The sequence below is a fragment of the Gobius niger genome (assembly GCF_951799975.1).
Source record: "Gobius niger genome assembly, chromosome: 20".
Classification (NCBI taxonomy): Eukaryota; Metazoa; Chordata; class Actinopteri; order Gobiiformes; family Gobiidae; genus Gobius; species Gobius niger.
This window is the reverse complement of record NC_136871.1, coordinates 9,355,873-9,372,505: the sequence shown is the minus strand read 5'-3', so window position 1 is coordinate 9,372,505 and position 16,633 is coordinate 9,355,873. Positions and strand designations below refer to the sequence as shown.

At 40.8% G+C, this 16,633-nt stretch overlaps 1 protein-coding gene across 1 annotated transcript in view; it reads left to right on the top strand.

Moving 5' to 3' along the window:
• The window catches only part of nxph4 (neurexophilin 4), an 81,010-nt gene that overhangs the window by 10,764 nt on the left and 53,613 nt on the right, over window positions 1-16,633 (top strand). The window lies entirely within an intron of this gene.

Here is a 16,633-nt window from a genome sequence, read left to right as displayed (position 1 = left end):
ATGTTTTATTGTAGCATGTGTGTGCTATTTTACCAGAGTGCCATTATTTGATTGTAGTTTGATGATTTTTATTTCGGCCATTTGTTTATTTCTTTGTTTTTTAAGAATCATGTTGGCTAATGTTCCTATTTTTCACGGTGTGGCCCGGCCGGGGGGGTCACGAACCCCTTTACCTGTTATGATGGGGGTCGCGGCTCCAAAAGGTTGAGAACCACTGCACTAGACAATGACAAAAATGGCATAATCGGGAAAAAAATATTATTAAGGATGCCCTCCCGCTTGTCTGTCCAAAGCACAGAAAGTCCTTCCTGGTTTGTGTGAGTGCGGCTGATAGGCTGAACTACCAGGGCATGAACTGTTATTTGTCACCGAAATAATAATAATAGAATCATTTTTATACGTAGCTCTTGAGATAACACTACTGATAAGTGCTCACCTTTTGTTGAAAGGGGAACCGAAGTTTAGAGGCCTCGATATCTTTTGCCCAGGGCTGGTTGTTGCAGAAAAATCTCAAACTCTCACAAACGCAGCACAAAGCAAACTCGTACTATTTCATGCCGCTGGGATGATTGTTTTTGTTCCCCTTTGCATTGTGCTACTGGCACATGCTTTGGTCCGACATAAACAAACAGCGCTGTGTGATGATGTCATCAGGCCGCACACTTGGTTTGCTTGGGCAGGGGTGAGGGCTGGGCAGCAGGAGGCGGGTGAGAGGTGTCTCAAATAGATGATTAGTTTATAAACGGTAGCATACGTATTTAATATAATTTGGACTTTTTTAGAACTGTCCAAAGAAAGTTATTTTTTTATTTTTTTTTACAATAATAGTAAGTAAGTAAGTAATATTGAGAAAACAACATTATGGTGATTAAACTTCTGTGGCACTTGCTGTGAAGTTAGTAGCACACTAACCCTCCAGTCAAAGAGCCAATCAACTGAGCGAGTCACTGGAGTGGAACCGTCTGTTTCGGGTGTAAACAGAGTCCTGCTGATGGACGTGATTCTGGAGTGAAACTCAGATCAGAGCTCTGGGCGTTGCATCAGACCGCTCTCTTCCTGCCAGCTCCGCAGAGGGGGACCCCACATGGACAGCTGCTGCAGGCCCCCAGGGTTCTCCCTCCGGGGCCCTGGGCCCGCACCTCCTGCCCGCTCCAACAGAGAGGACAGGGAGCGTCATACAGGTCGGAGCACAGAGGACATACGCTCTCGGAGAAAAGCCGAATGTTTGGTGCAGGAAGAGGGGACTATTCTCTTGACTTAAAGGAACAGGCCACCGTTTTTCCATACTGAGATATGTTCTTACCTGAGCTTAGACGAGTTGATACGTACCTGTCTGGTCTTTGTGCGTGCCTGTGGAAGAGCTTGGTCACTTCTAACTTCACCCCATTTGGAGCCATAGGAATATGCTGGGAGAGGCCAAATGCTAACAACATCTTTGGACTTTTTGTGTGACTGAGGGCACACAGTTCTTCCATACTGTGATATGTTCTTACCTGAGTTTAGACGAGTTGATACGTACCTGTCTGGTCTTTGTGTGTGCCTGTGGAAGAGCATGGTAGCTTCCAACTTCACCCCCATTTGGAGCTATAGGAATATGCTGGGAGAGACAAACATCTTTGCCTCGTCGTTTTGCGTGACTGAGCGCCTGCACAAAGACCAGACAGTTACGCATCAACTCATCTAAGGTCAGGTAAGAACATATCTCAGTATGGAAAAACGGTGGCCTTTTCCTTTTAACAATTTTGATTTGTAGTTATCTTAATCTAAACTTGTAGCGATAGATGGTTTGCTGTATGGCCCCTGGATGAGGAAAGGAAAAGATGGGTTTCATTGCTTGAATAATGTAATGAGACTCTATGAAATAACTTTGTGTTATTACCAGAAAAAATGTTAGACAATGTATGAAAAGGGCAAAGTCGAATGAGAGACTACAGTGTTGACAGATCTTCCATCAGCTTCATCAGGTTAGCTCAGATTTCATTAGTCATACATTATTCCCAAAGGAACAAAGAAGAACATGCATGTAGTTTGAACTGAGCATCATCGAATCTACACCCATGAATGTAAACAAAGTGCTTGAACGAGGAGTTATAGAGATGTGATCTGCTCCAGATCTCAACAACTACAAGCTGTGTGATGGAGTGGAGAGTAAACAGCGGGGGGATATCCGTGCCAGCGACTAATCCGCACAAGCCGCCTGTCCCTCCTTGTAGAGGCGATCGTGTACACTCTCTGGATATCCAGCTGGACTATGCTCTCCTCAGTGGACTCTGTAACACTGTTGGGTTTTGGCACAGCGATGACATGACGGGGAATGGGACTCTTCTCAGGCGCAGATGTCATTACCTGGCCAATGATTTAGTGTCTGTGAACGCGAACTGGTTCATCTGTGATGTGCACTCTCACAAATGTGGGTCTTTGGTACTATTGTTGTGTCCCAAGGCAAGACACTGCACCAAGTTTCCCTCTATGTGAAGTGAGAGTAGTTGATTGGTGGCGGTCAGAGAGGCACAGATCGGCCGCCTCAATCAGTCAATGAACGTTTAGTATTGTAGAGCTAAAGACAAATACTGTAAATACAAGACAGATAATTGTTATTGGGATGGTTGTAGTAGAAATAACAAGTTGTATAATACACTATTTCCCACATTTAAGAGTGCTTTTGGGTACTTTTATATTACAAATTCCAGCTGTTCCATTTGAGCACATTCTGACAGCCTCCCACACCGCTTACTGAAGTGTGCATTTCTCTCGGCTCAGGTTGTACTTCCAGAGTCCAGCGAGGCAGAGTGAAGGCTTGGTGGTTCATCTGTGGAGGTCTGGGTCAAGATCTGAACCGCTCTGACCTCGACGAGACCTTTACACTCACACTGCATTGTAATGTAAATCTCAGGAATACCTCCTTCACGCTTCCACTGTGTTGTCGGTGCATGGTTGGAAGGAAAAAAAGACTGGAAAGAAGAAGAAACAAACGGCAGATTAAGTCATGCTGATAATCACACTGCTGGAATGAGTTTGTGGGATCGCTGATGACACAAAAGATTGCCGCGAATAATATCTCCGAATAACATGAACGTACGGATGGGGTTTGCCATGTTTTGTGGCGCCACTTTGATTCCTTTAAAGGGGAAGTGTGCAAAAAATATGCCAAACATTTTAGCTTTTAAAAGGGACTATGCAGAGTTTAAAAATATTAAAATTAAGTATTTTCCTCCCCCTACATGTTCCAGCAATGTCCTAAGGCAGGGGTGTCCAAACATTTTTCATGGGGGGCCGAATACTGAAGTGTCCACGGGGGTGAAGGGGCATAGATCGGTGGTGCCGCAAAACCTTCGACTAGCAGAGGTGTAAATTGTGCCCTATACCTTTATTTATGCTTAAAACCTTCATGACAGCTCTGTCTCTCAGTAAAATGTTAGTTGTTATGTTAGAATTGTGTAGAATTATCACATTTCAAATAAAAAGATAATCTCTGATGATGTAGACTGATTCAGCAAGGCCACCAAAAATTGGTCTGAGGGCTGCATTTGGTCCCCGGGCCGCACTTTGGACACCCCTACTGTAAGGTGTAGAATGAGCCCAGACCAATTCACCACAACTCCCTCTATAATCCTGAACTGTCACTTTCTGTTACTTCGGGTCCGAATTGCCGTCATGCACGAGCTTAATATAGAAGGTGCAGTTACATGCATGACCTGAGGTGGCAGTAGTGAGTATAAAATGGCAAACTTGCATCTAGCCCCTTTAACCATGTTAACTTTTCAATAAGATACCGGCAGTGGTGTTTTTGCTTAATCTTGTTCACTTTGGTTGTTTCTTCTTCTACTGCTGATGTGTTTCAGTCTGTAATTCTATGATTTTGTCGCATAGCCAGACTTGGAAATGTCCTCCGCCATTTCAAAACCCATGAAACTGGGCCCGTAGTGAGCATTTTAGGACTGAAGAGCGTCAGCCTTTGTCAGAAGTGTGGTGATGGTGTGGTGACATGTCCTGTTGGTAAGTTATAATGCCCCCCGCTGGGTGATGCTTTCCCCAGGACCTTGTATAAATGAAAAATAGTGACTCTACAGTATGAGCACACGCATACAACTACATATTACAAATGAACCAATGAATAAAAATTACTACATATTCAGGGGGCTGTTGTCTAATAATGCTATTTCAACAAAAATGGCTTGAATTTTGTCCTTATACTCTACTTTATGTACCTCATAGTTTCAAAGACTTAACAGGTGCGTGTAAATTTAGAAATGTTGAAAGCTTTGGGCGAGCGACCAAGAAAGAACTGGAGAGATCCCCATTAAAAGCTTTGGACTTTTCCCATAGAATCATGAAATTGTGATTATTTGGTTAATGAAATGTGAGCAAATGCTTTACATCGATTGACAGCACTAGTTAAATACATTAAAGTTATCAGTTTACCGATGACGGCACCAGCTTTACCACTGCAAACACTTGCATACGTAATCGTGAGTTAAAGCTTTAACTTTGGCAACCCTATATTTAGCATAAAGGACAAATAAGATCAAATTACACATTGACAAACACACAGTTTTAAAATGTTGCAGCTCAACATTTTATGTAAAAGCGCCATTCAATGAGGGGATCTTGAATTGTGGAGTTCAAGACCTGAAAAGTCTGGGAACTTCTTGTGAAAAGATATAAAGTCATCAGACCATGAAATGTGTTGCTTTCAGCGCCGAAAAGGCCAAACCAATATTAAAATGTAGCCCCTGTTGGTCAGGGCTGTGACTGACAGGTCAAACTTTGTTGTGTTACGCTTTGATTTGGATTCCTCTTTCCAAAAAGCATAATGTTGCCCTTTCACTCCATATTTTATATTCATAGCCTGTTTTATATCATTGAAATAGACGCATTTAGTCAACAGAGTCTGTGTTTATGTACTCCGTGACACTGTGGCTGTTTATTTCTCTTTTAAGTAATTTATTCAGTCTTACTCTTTTTCCCCTGGACCTCCATAGGGCTTTGGGCTGATGTCGTCCTCTTTTGCATGCGTAAATAAACAAAGACTGTGCCTGGGATGGTCAGCCCTACTTCAGATTGCTCCACTTTTCGAGCGCTCGGTGCGTAAATATCTAGCCTCACCCCCCTTATTTTTTATTTTTTTTTCCTGGCCGCGAAGTTTAGCTTTGGAAATAGACCACATCAGAGGGGACACTTGGCTGTCGATGATGCGCTGGTTTGTTTTTATACATGCATGATGACTAGCGCAGCTCTCCACGGGGGGGTTAGCGGCTATGGCACTACGCCGGTCAATGTTTTTTCTTTTTTTTTTCTTTCGCCGGGACACAGAGCCTGCTGGGAAGTGCCACGCTGGGCCTCATATGTTAGCGGTTTGATATGTAGCAGTGATGGTTGCACATGTGTTTACTGGAGCAAGAGACAGTGAGTGAAGTGAACGCCGGGACTCACCGAGACAGGGATTGCTCCTGCCGTCTAAATTAACATACCAATGAGGTGGATACGGAATGAGCGTGTGTGAAATAAGAGCGGCACATTTGTATGCTTATGTTATAGACTGTAAACATCCTGGGAAACAAGGGTGGATGAATCATACCTAATGTTTTGGATGGTACTGTTTGACCAGAACACACTGTTTGCACAATAACTCTTGAATGGAACAATATTATAAGCATTTTCTGCCGAAGATATATCTTAACAATCACAAAAAAGATAACACTACCACAGTTTCTTTCTTTGCAAAGAAAGACGTCGTTGGGTCTGTGGGTTTGTTGCCATTGTGAGACGCAGGGCTTTGTTGGTGAATATAACATTTACCTGACAGAAGATTTTGAGTTTGAGATGTGGAAATCACTGGTTGCATTTACGGATGTATCGGATATTGGAGCAGATACTGGAAAAAATACGATATCGGGTATCGGCTACAAATATCCCATTCTCAACTGATGCTATTTTTATTTTATTTGTTGATTTATTTGACAGGGACATTGCAAGTCAATATAGAACAAAACAAGCTTGTAAGTGATGTATGCAAAAAGAGTTTATAGCTAGGGCTAATTTTCAATTATTTTGTAGTAAGTGTGTAAGTGAATATGAGCGTCGCATATCATTGTAAAGCTAGGAACCCGTAGAATTCAATCGCTGAGTTAGTTTTAACCTTCAGAAATGTATTTGTGATCGCCGCACACAATTCTGTGGTTAGCAATAGCATGCTAAAGCTAGCGGGAAAACTTATCAAGGCAGGGTCAGAAACTATGATAGAAATATCTATAGATACAGACGGCATCTCGTCATAGAAGGGGGCGTGACTTCGCCGAGGGGGAAAATAGGATCTTTAGAGAAACACAATTTTCACTCTTTTTAGCCATTTTCTGGTGGAATATGAACTTATTTATCACATAAATAAAGTCAAGTGTAAATCGGGCCCATATGGATATTTTCTCACAGCAGATTGTTCAGTAGAAGTGAAAAAACGGCAGTTGTAGCAAGCGCTAGCTAACCGTTAGCATTAGCCCGATGCAAACATGTAGCATCAAGTTAGCATTCTCCGTTATTCATGTATTTATGGGCTGTTGAACCACTTTGCTCCTCCCCATGTCTTTGTATCTTTATTTAGTCAAAACTATGTTCATATTTCAGCATTTGTTACAGTATTTTTTGAATAATTAGAGAAAATATACATTTTTTCAAAATTGTTTTCCCCCTTAACTGTTTTAAAAATGACCATATATGGGCGATTCCAGAGATGCCGTCTGTATCTATAGTAGCAAACAAATAAAATCGGCCAAAGCTGAAGCCAAGTGTTTGTATTTTAGTTTAAGAAATAACTGATCTAACATATTTGTAATGATCAGATCACTTCATGTGCGTTGTTTATATCAGTGGTTCTCAACCTTTTGGAGCTGCGACCCCCATTGTAAAAGGTAAAGGGGTTCGTGACCCCCCGCCAGGGTTAAACCGGGCAATAGAAACATTAGCCGACATACTGTAATTCTTAAAAAACAAATGACTGAAATAAAATTCATCAAACTACGAACAAATAATGGTAAAATAGCACATACCACATCATGCTACAATAAAACATTAGATGATATGCTAATGAAAATATGTATATTTTATTCAAATGATCTGGCGACCCCCCAAATTTGTCTCGCGACCCCCTTGGGGGTCCCGACCCCCAGGTTGAGAACCACTGGTTTATATCATGGATTTTTAGTGTAGAAAAGTCCTCCTTGTTAAATGTTTGTCCAAGAGTTTAGCAGTAGATATAATTGATAATTGATCTATAACATGACAAAAAAATATGACTTTATTGATCTTACAATGGAGAAGAAGCCACTCTTAATGCCACTCACTTCTAGTTTACCAGTGTAATAATGTTATATTGTGTATGTGTTGTATAGACTTGAAAAAAAACTGTTGCACTTTATAATTCTGCACTTTCTGATTTGTAACTTGCACTTTGTATTTGTTTATTGCACTTGTAGCTGTAAATTGCCTGTGAAATGTCATTCTTAATTTTGTTATGTCATTTTAATTGTGTAGGACTACAGATGGAAATTAGCATAGTGCTAAATCTAATGTCCCCACTGTTCATTCAATAAACTAAACTAAACTAAAAAGTCTCTTGGTATGCTGGATCGGTTCATCTCTAGTTACATTCATGTGTTGCTATAGGAGGGATAGTGGCTCAGTTGGTAAAGGTCCATGAAATCCAAAAGTTCAAATCCCGACTTCGACTTCCTGACTGTTGTGTCCGTGTGAATGCAGTGTGTGAGTGAGTGAAATGATGAGCTTTGATCATTCATTCACGTTCACACTGCAGGCTGAAGTGACCCAATTCTAATCTTTTTGCCCCTATGCGACCTGTATCTATTCTTTATGCGACCCAGGCCACTTAGATATGTGGTCCTAAATCCGATACGCATCTTATCTCTTGCAATGCGCCTTCAGCCAGGTCGCATTCATCTGACCTACACATCATCGATGCGCTGCAAATGACAGTCAATCTGCATTAAAGTAGACAGGAGCGAACAGGAAAGCAACACGTGCACTTGTTATGAATGAAGTTTGCGTGAGTGAAGCCTCTCACCTCTGTCTCCAGCAGTGGATTCCACCACATTTCCCATTAAAGACATCACTGCCACATAGTCCATAGTCCCAAAAAACTGTCTCTCTTCCTTCTTAAAATGATTGGGTTTTTGATGTATTGGCTCCGTTAGCTTCCCACAACTTTAACATTTAGTCATGTAGAGTTTCAAAACTGTACATTTGACACAATAGACCCGATATATGGTTGGTGAATAAATGGGAGTGGTTGAATATCAGACAGTAAAGTGCTTTGGGAAGCTTAAAAAAGAATCTGCGCCAAAAAGGAAACACCCCTCTTTACTTATGTTTCAAGCAGTTCAGACTCTTTTTATAGATCGTTAAGGCCACTATATTTGACCTCTTACTCTCTAATGGAAAGTCTTTACATGTTTTTACATTAGAAAGGTGTGCTCATACGACATGTTAAACCACATACACTGTATAAAAAGACACATTTTCCTGTGGTCAGACCACAGGATGTATCTCCAAAAATGAAAGTCTTTACCTTTTTTTATTTGCAAACTCCAAACTGGCTTTTTGATGTTTCTTTTGGAGTAAGAGCTTCTCCCTGGCAGAGTTCCCTCTCAGCCCATGTTGGTACAGTACCTGTTTCATTCTGGATAATGACAAAGTCTTACCAGTTTCAGCATCTTCACCAGGTCTTTTACGTTTGTTCTTGAGTTGATATTCACATTTCAGACACAGCACGTTCATCTCTGGGACACAGAACCCGTCTTCTTTCTGATCTGTGTGATGACTGGACATTCCCATCATTGTTTAACCAATGAACCTGGTACCTTCAAGTGCCTTCAAATTGCCCCCAAGGATGAACCAGACTTGTGCTTCAAAGGACATGACATCTGGGCTTTCCCAAATTCTTTAAAGGTATAGTAATCTTAGTGTATGTAAACTTTTGGTTTTGTAAAAATTAATACAAAATTGTGTAAAATTCTATTTCTAACAGAAATATTTTTAAAAATTCTAAGTGACCTGAAAAAAATAAATGACGGTAAATTCTGGTTTTATTAGATTAGATTAAACTTTATTGTCCCTTGCAGGAAATGTGTCTTGGGCTCACAGCTGCTTGATGAATTAGACAACATTACATACAAACATGGATACATACAGAGCACTACAGCACATACAGCTCTATGCATCTAACAGACCTCAAAGTGGTGTGGCTGGCATTACACTGAAGAAAGTACAGCCAAAAGCACAACACACAATGGCAGTCAGTGATGCCGGACTTGTTCAAAAGACTCACCGATGTAGGGACAAAAGTAAGCTTAAAGGAATAGGCCACCGTTTTTACATACTAAGATATGTTCTTACCTAACCATAGTCGAGTTAATATATCCCCGTCTGGTCTTTGTCCGTGCGCTCTGTCACGCAAACGGAGCACATACGCAGCCTCTCCCACATGTCATATAGCATTTTCTGCTTGTTGTAAATGGTTCTGTACAAGTCACGCAGCTTCTATTGACGGAAGTGAGCGGGGGAAGTCTTTAGGAGTTACTGCGCGGAAGTTGTGCTCCTGTATCATTACGCCTCACAATATAGTCCCCCCTTTTATTTGCTTATAAAATCGACATGTTACATTTCTGTGTAAATATACTTCGCATGAAAACACTTCACATAACTTTCTTTAAATAGGGAACACGTGGAAGAGCTTGGTAGCTTCTATCGTGAGCTTTTTTGGAGCTATATGACATGTGGGAGAGGCTGCGTATGTGCTCCGTTTGCGTAACAGAGCGCACGGACAAAGACCAGACGGGGATATATTAACTCGACTAAGGTTAGGTAAGAACATATCTTAGTATGCAAAAACGGTGGCCTATTCCTTTAAAGCGGTTGTTCGTATATATAAACGCCCTGAACCTCCTGCCAGAGGGGAGAACCTCATATTCCCCGTTCAGCAGGTGGCCTGGGTTTGTGATCACTTTTTGGTCAAGAGCTAGTCTGTCATAAATGTTCTTTAAAGATGGGTATTCTGTTTTTCCAATCACTTTCATTGCATTTTTCACAAGTTTTTCAATTTTAGCTCTGCTCGCTTACGTCAGACAGTGAGTATAAAATGCAAATGTTTCTTTATATGAAGTGTATGTAAACATATGGTTCCCGCTGTATAAAGGTTTTTCATGCCAATGCAAAGTCACATAATGCAGAAACAGTGTGGTCTTTCATCTCACAACAATAGAAACCATATAGAATCAGTCCGCTCTTTCAAACATAGGAGTTGCCGGCACTCACGAGATTGTCCCGGTTGTATTATTTAACAGAACAACAGTTGCAGTCCTCTGTGTAGCTCTTTGTAGGATTAGGTCTCTCCCTCTCCCCACGCCGGCGCTGTATATAAATGTGTTTGTGTATTGCCGGTAGTTAGGAGTTATTAGACAGCCTGGGACAGCTCCTTATGATTAATAGTGATGCTCTGGAGGGAGCAGTATCGGGCCCCGACTCAGAGAATGTAATGAAATATTAAAGTGTTATCCAAGAAACACCAAATATCATAAGTCACCGAGCAAGGCAGGAGTGGACAGTCAGGGTCAGAGCGGATCCAGGACCCTGCCACAGACGCCAGCGCGCTCAACGGATTAGTTTTTATCATTTTTTAATATCTCCTGCAAGGCTTGTAATGCATTAATTCAGACATGCATTGAATTTATTGGAAAACCAAGGCTGGGCAATAGCGGGGAGGAATAACAGTGATGAGTAACTATGGCAGTGCCTGACCTCTCCGGTGCGAACGAACACCAATCACACTTTATCTGAGAACATGTTTGGAGGCCTCATAATGAAGGCGTAAAGTCAACAAAACCAAAATAAACAGATGAAAACACTACTGTTACTCTCTCTCCAGTTATTTAGATTAACATGAACACAGCAGTTTGTTAGAACAGTGACTCCGGCTAAGGATGGCGTTTTAATGTGCAAATATGTATATCTGTTGTTAAATGTTCTGTTATGTTCATTAACACTGTGGGTGTGCATTGATTTTGATCCGTAAATGATGCATGTAGATCAAAAACAGCATGCAGATGATAAGAGCCCACGGTGTCTTGAAAAAAAAAAAGGTATAAAAAGTGAAGGTGCATTGAAATGTTATGTTGTTTTTTTTAGTTTAGTTTATTTCGAACAATTTAAAAAACAATGATAATACAAGTAATGGATACCAATATAGCAATTGTTCAAAAAGGAGTGGGTTGAAGTGTGACCTTGTTTAGTCCCACCCCCCTTTCTACTTGATATTTTTACAGGAGCAAAAGCAGCTCACATCGTTCTTCTTTTACAACAACCTGCACGACTCAATATTTACAACAATTGTTTTACAAAATATGAATGTCTTTCCACAATATACACATCACGGCCATAGAAATCCAGCGACAATAATGTTACTGTTTAAATTGTTGTTTAAACTATAATTAATATCCAGCTCTATAGTTTGCGAAGACCATGTTTTTATACATAGATTTAAATTGGCAAACTGTGGTACATTTCGTTTAGTTTTACGCCGCAAACAGCAAGGCAGAAACTCCTCCTGGTGGATCGGACAACCGGAGTTTTGAAATTCATGTGACCCCTTAATCTATACCCTTCCTCCTGTTGTCGAAAGAAATCCCGAATACTGTTTGGTAATAGATCGTTTTTAGCTTTAAACATCATTATTGTGGTGAAATAATTGATTAGATCCTTCAGTTTAAGTAGATTTGACTTTAGGAAAAGAGGGTGAGTATGATCTCTATATCCTGCATTATGAATTACACAAATTGCTCTTTTCTGGAGAAGGACAGGTGAGTTTGTAGTACTGCTGTAGCCATTCCCCCAGACCTCAATACAATATATTAGATGTGGTAGGACTAGCGTACAGTAGAGAGTACGAAGTGATTTATAATCCAGTATATGTCTGGCTTTATTTATCATTGATATGCTTTTAGAGATTTTATTTTCAATAAGTTTAATATGCGGCTTCCAGCTTAATTTGCAGTCAATTAAAATCCCAAGAAATTGAATTTTGTTAATTCGTTCTATCTCTACCTCCTTGATTTGAACTTTTGCTTCATTCATTTTTCTGTTCCCAAACAACATATGTTTTAATCGAGTAATTCAAGTGGGAACAGTATTGCCCCAAAATGCCCTTGGATTTCAGAGAGTTTTGAGCAGTGATATCATTAAAATAGTTTTGTGAAATGAAAGCGACAAAAGGCGGGGGCCACTATCTTAGAATATCAGATAAAATTCAAGGTACTTCAGTCAAGGTGAGCCACATTTCTAACATTTCCTGAACACTTTTTTTTATTCCTCGGTTTAATTTTGTAATTTTAACATTTTGACAATGTTTTAGGAGAATGGATTAATAGACCTGTGAAATTCTCAAATCCCTCAAAGCCTGCTTTAATGAAAACCCCAACCTTGACAATATTGTCCAAATGGCGCATGACAAGCAAGATGATTGTGTTTCTCATCTTCTGTTTTCATATCACATTCTTTCCTCTCAATAAGACGGGCCAAATGTTAAGGCAATATATTAAAAATCAAGCCTGGAGTTTGAGTAATTGTCTGAACCTTTCCTTCTCTTTGCGGTTCCTGCTCTCACGTTGCTCCTCCGATGACACTTCCTGTGGCTCTATGTGATCAGGACACGCTTTCCGCCCAAACTCCCGCTTTGTAGCAGCGAAAGAGCAAGAGGCAAGTTTATCATAGACGCATCGCTTTACTACAGCACATCTTCTGATAGCGCCGACGACCGACAATTCATCCACAAAGTCAGTGAGGCAACGTAGTTTGTTTTAATGGAGAGCAAGTGTTAAAGGAACAGGCAAAATGCAGCTTATGGTGATGACAAAAAACAAGCCAACTTTGAATTAGCTGTGTTTAGATTAACTTGTACACGTAGTACAATGGAATACTGTGTATCAGTAGGTAAATAATAAGACATAAAACCTTAACCCCTAAAGCTAAGGGTCTTGTGTCTTATTACCTTAAAAGGAGCTATACCTTATTATACAAAGAAACAGGGTCAAATTTCAAATTGCTATTTCCTGGTCCAAACTCATCTCAAACTTTCCTAATGCATTTACAACATCAAAATTCATCACAGGGACTGAGTTTAAACCAGGTTTCACAACTTTCAGGGGGAAAACTGTCACTTCACTGTAAAAAAAAAAAAAGCCTACTTGCCTGACATTTTATGACTGTTTAAAAGGCTTTAAAACCAGTATTTTTTGGATCAATGTCTACTTTTACCATATACTAAAGGACAAAACAAATGTTATTCCAAAAATCAAAGATGGCTCCTTTAAAGGGACTATACAGAGTTTAAAAAATGTTAAAATTATGTATTTTTCTTCCCCTACATGTTCCAACAATGTCCTTTAATATAGAAGGTGCAGTTACATGTATGACCTGAGGTGGCAGTATTGAGAATAAAATGGCTAACTTGCATCTAGCCCCTTGAAGCACCTCCAAACTACTAATACACATTATTCCATTGTGTACAGTACTATATAAGTTTATACACATTGTTTAATAGTGCATTGCATTGCGCTGCATTGTTATGATAGAGTTATGATAGAGTTATGATAGAGTTATGATAGAGTTATGATAGTTGCTTCACTCACTCGGATGCATTACATACGTCGCGACCAAACACTAGTGAAAATCAGATCCAATCGTTTCAATGGAGTTCACCCCTCCCACCTGAAAACGGAGCTCAATTGTGCAGATCCAGACCCTTATACAAACGCAATGAGTACGAGAGTATGGTAAAACCAGGCTAGGGAATCACCTCCAATAAAAAAAAAACTAAATCTAAACTCTTCCTCACCCTCCGCCGGCGGTCTCTTTTTCCTCCTGCTCGGGTCCTCTACCAGAGGCCTGGGAGCTTGAGGGTTCTGCGCAGTATCTTTGCTGTTCCTAGAACTGCACTTTTCTGGACCGAGATGTCTGATGTATTTCCTGGGATCTGCTGGAGCCACTCCTCCAGTTTGGGGGTCACTGCCCCGAGTGCCCCAACGACCACGGGCACCACTGATGCCTTCACCCTCCAGGTTTTCTCCAGCTCTTCTCTGAGCCCCTGGTATTTCTCTAGTTTCTCGTGTTCCTTTTTCCTATATATACATACACTTTTTATGTAACGGCTCTTTATTTCCAACACTACTTACTTTATGTGATTCTCAATGAAGTCATTAAACTATAAATAAACACGTAGGATTATGTAGGAAACAAAAAAAGGGTGAAAACACTCAACATATGTTTTATATTTTAAATTCTTCAAAATTGCCACCCATTGCCACAATAAGGTCGTCTCTTGAAACGGTTTAGCAGTCTGTGAAGTGAAAACCATATCTGGAGACGACCACGTGAAGCTCATTGAGAAAAAGTTTTTAAAAAAAATGCAAAGCAGTAATTGAAGCGGCTATTTTGAAGAATCTATTTTTTGTTCATCCATAAATTAATGCCTTCAGTGAGAATCTACAATGTGAACGGTCTTGAAATAAAAGGAAAAAACAATTCCTGAAAAAGCGTCTCCAAACCTCTGACACAGCACTGCATTTTATTGGTTGCACTTACACTGTCCCCATATCTGAAGCTTCTTTCTTCATTGTCTGTTGACTGTAAGTTGATGGAAGCTGCTCAGTGTGGATCATGGCCCTGCGTGCCGTTCGGTCGGTGCTCTTTCGGCCCCGTCCCGCTTTCATCTCGCGCCACTCTCACACTGCAGCTGCCTGTCAAAACTCACAATCAAACTGTCGCCTATCTGACTCCCCATCGCACCACTCATCCCTTCTGCAAATGAATGCTGCCCATGTTCCGCTCCAATACCAGTCAAATGTGGAAATGGAAGAGTATACGGATTGCAGCTTCACTTTATAAGCGTTTTGGGTTTACCATTACAACCCTGACCAGTAAATACCTCATGCTCTCTAAAACAGTTATAAAGAACAAGAAAAAAGGGGGGAGAGTCGATAAATCTCTAAAATCCTTTTTGAAGCGTTACATTAACTTTAGTGTTGCTTTTATTTCTGCTTTCCTGTTGCTTCTGGGCTCACGCACCATGTTTCTCAATGGGTGGGTTTAGATCAAGACGTGGCACTTCTCGCTGTTGAATTAAATAAAGTCTCGGCTAGGTTTTTTTGGTTAATTAGCCGTAGCCGCGGAGATACACGGGGGGGGGATGGGGAGATCGCTATCACTGGGGAGGCTATGGTTTAGACTCTCCCTGCTTCAAGTCAGTCCAAGTTGGCCCAGAGGAAAACGCAGGCGGCGGGAGAGAGTGTAGGTCAGGGCCACTGAAGGAGACTCATGTGCGAAGACCTTATTGTGTCGTTTGAGGCGATACAGGTTTTTATCAAGAGGATTGCATACAAGTCTTGATGAAAGGGGGGAAATGAAATAACGCTTCACTGGTGTAAAAGCTTGGATTGATTTGGAAGGTTGTTCAATGGGGAAACAATATCCTAAGTATCACTTTTTGGCACGTTGTTTACTTATCAGACGCTCTGCATCTCTCTGCATCGTTCTCATCTGTTAGGGATAGAAAGTCTCTTGAATGAGAGGCAAATCATCTTTAATTCGACTGACTGTGGGGGTTTCTTCTACTTCTTTGTATTATTAAAACACAAACAAATGTTCAATCCAATGAAAATCTATGACAGTATTGAGAGATTCTAGTCTATAGGAGAAGTATCTGGATTTGCTATGAAGACGCAATCTCTCAAGTTTATTTAGCTGGAAAGAAAGCTTTTGGATTCTGTTCAAAATTTGGCCAATATTATAAGTTTTTAGGCTGCCAGTTTGACTGATTTGACTCAACTGGGCTATGGTTAAGGTTGACTTTATTGCCCCTGTAGGAAAATGAGTCCTTTGCATTTGACCCATCCTTCGTAAGCAACAGCGATGCCGCGCTCTGGGATCTTTCTCCAGATTTGGAGCCAGGCTGGTCAGAATCACCTGGCTGGAGGATTCACCTATTGTGCATGAAACCGGAGTAACCGGAGGAAACCTTCGCAGACACAGAAAGGCCCCGTCCTGGTGGGATTTGAACCCATCCTAGCTGTGAAGCACAAGCGCTAACCGCGGCGCTACCCTGGTGGTTTGGGACCCAAAAGTGGGTGACAAAACTGTACAGAAAAAGTATAGGGTTACTACTTGAGTTAAAATGGCTGTTCCTGTGATGACAGTCTCAGCTTTTTTAGAACTATTTTTGAGGAAAAAAATGGTCAATGGACTCAACTTATACAGCGCTTTTCTACCTTTATCAGGCCCAAAGCACCTTTACCAGTCACCCATTCACACTCTCATTCATACACCAATGTACGCAGACACTAGAGTTGTGCCAGTGTGCATTTGCAGGAGCTGGGTATTTGGGTCGTGGCTTGTCATCCCAGTGTGGGATCTAAAGTAGATCCATACATATCGGCTCTTTACATCGGCCATAAAAACAACAAAAAACCTGTTGTTCGATCTCTTATTCAATTCTTCCCCTTTTGGACATAATGATATAACATTACTGACTACTGAAATCAATTAAGTACACTTTTTATGAACAAGACCACTTCAG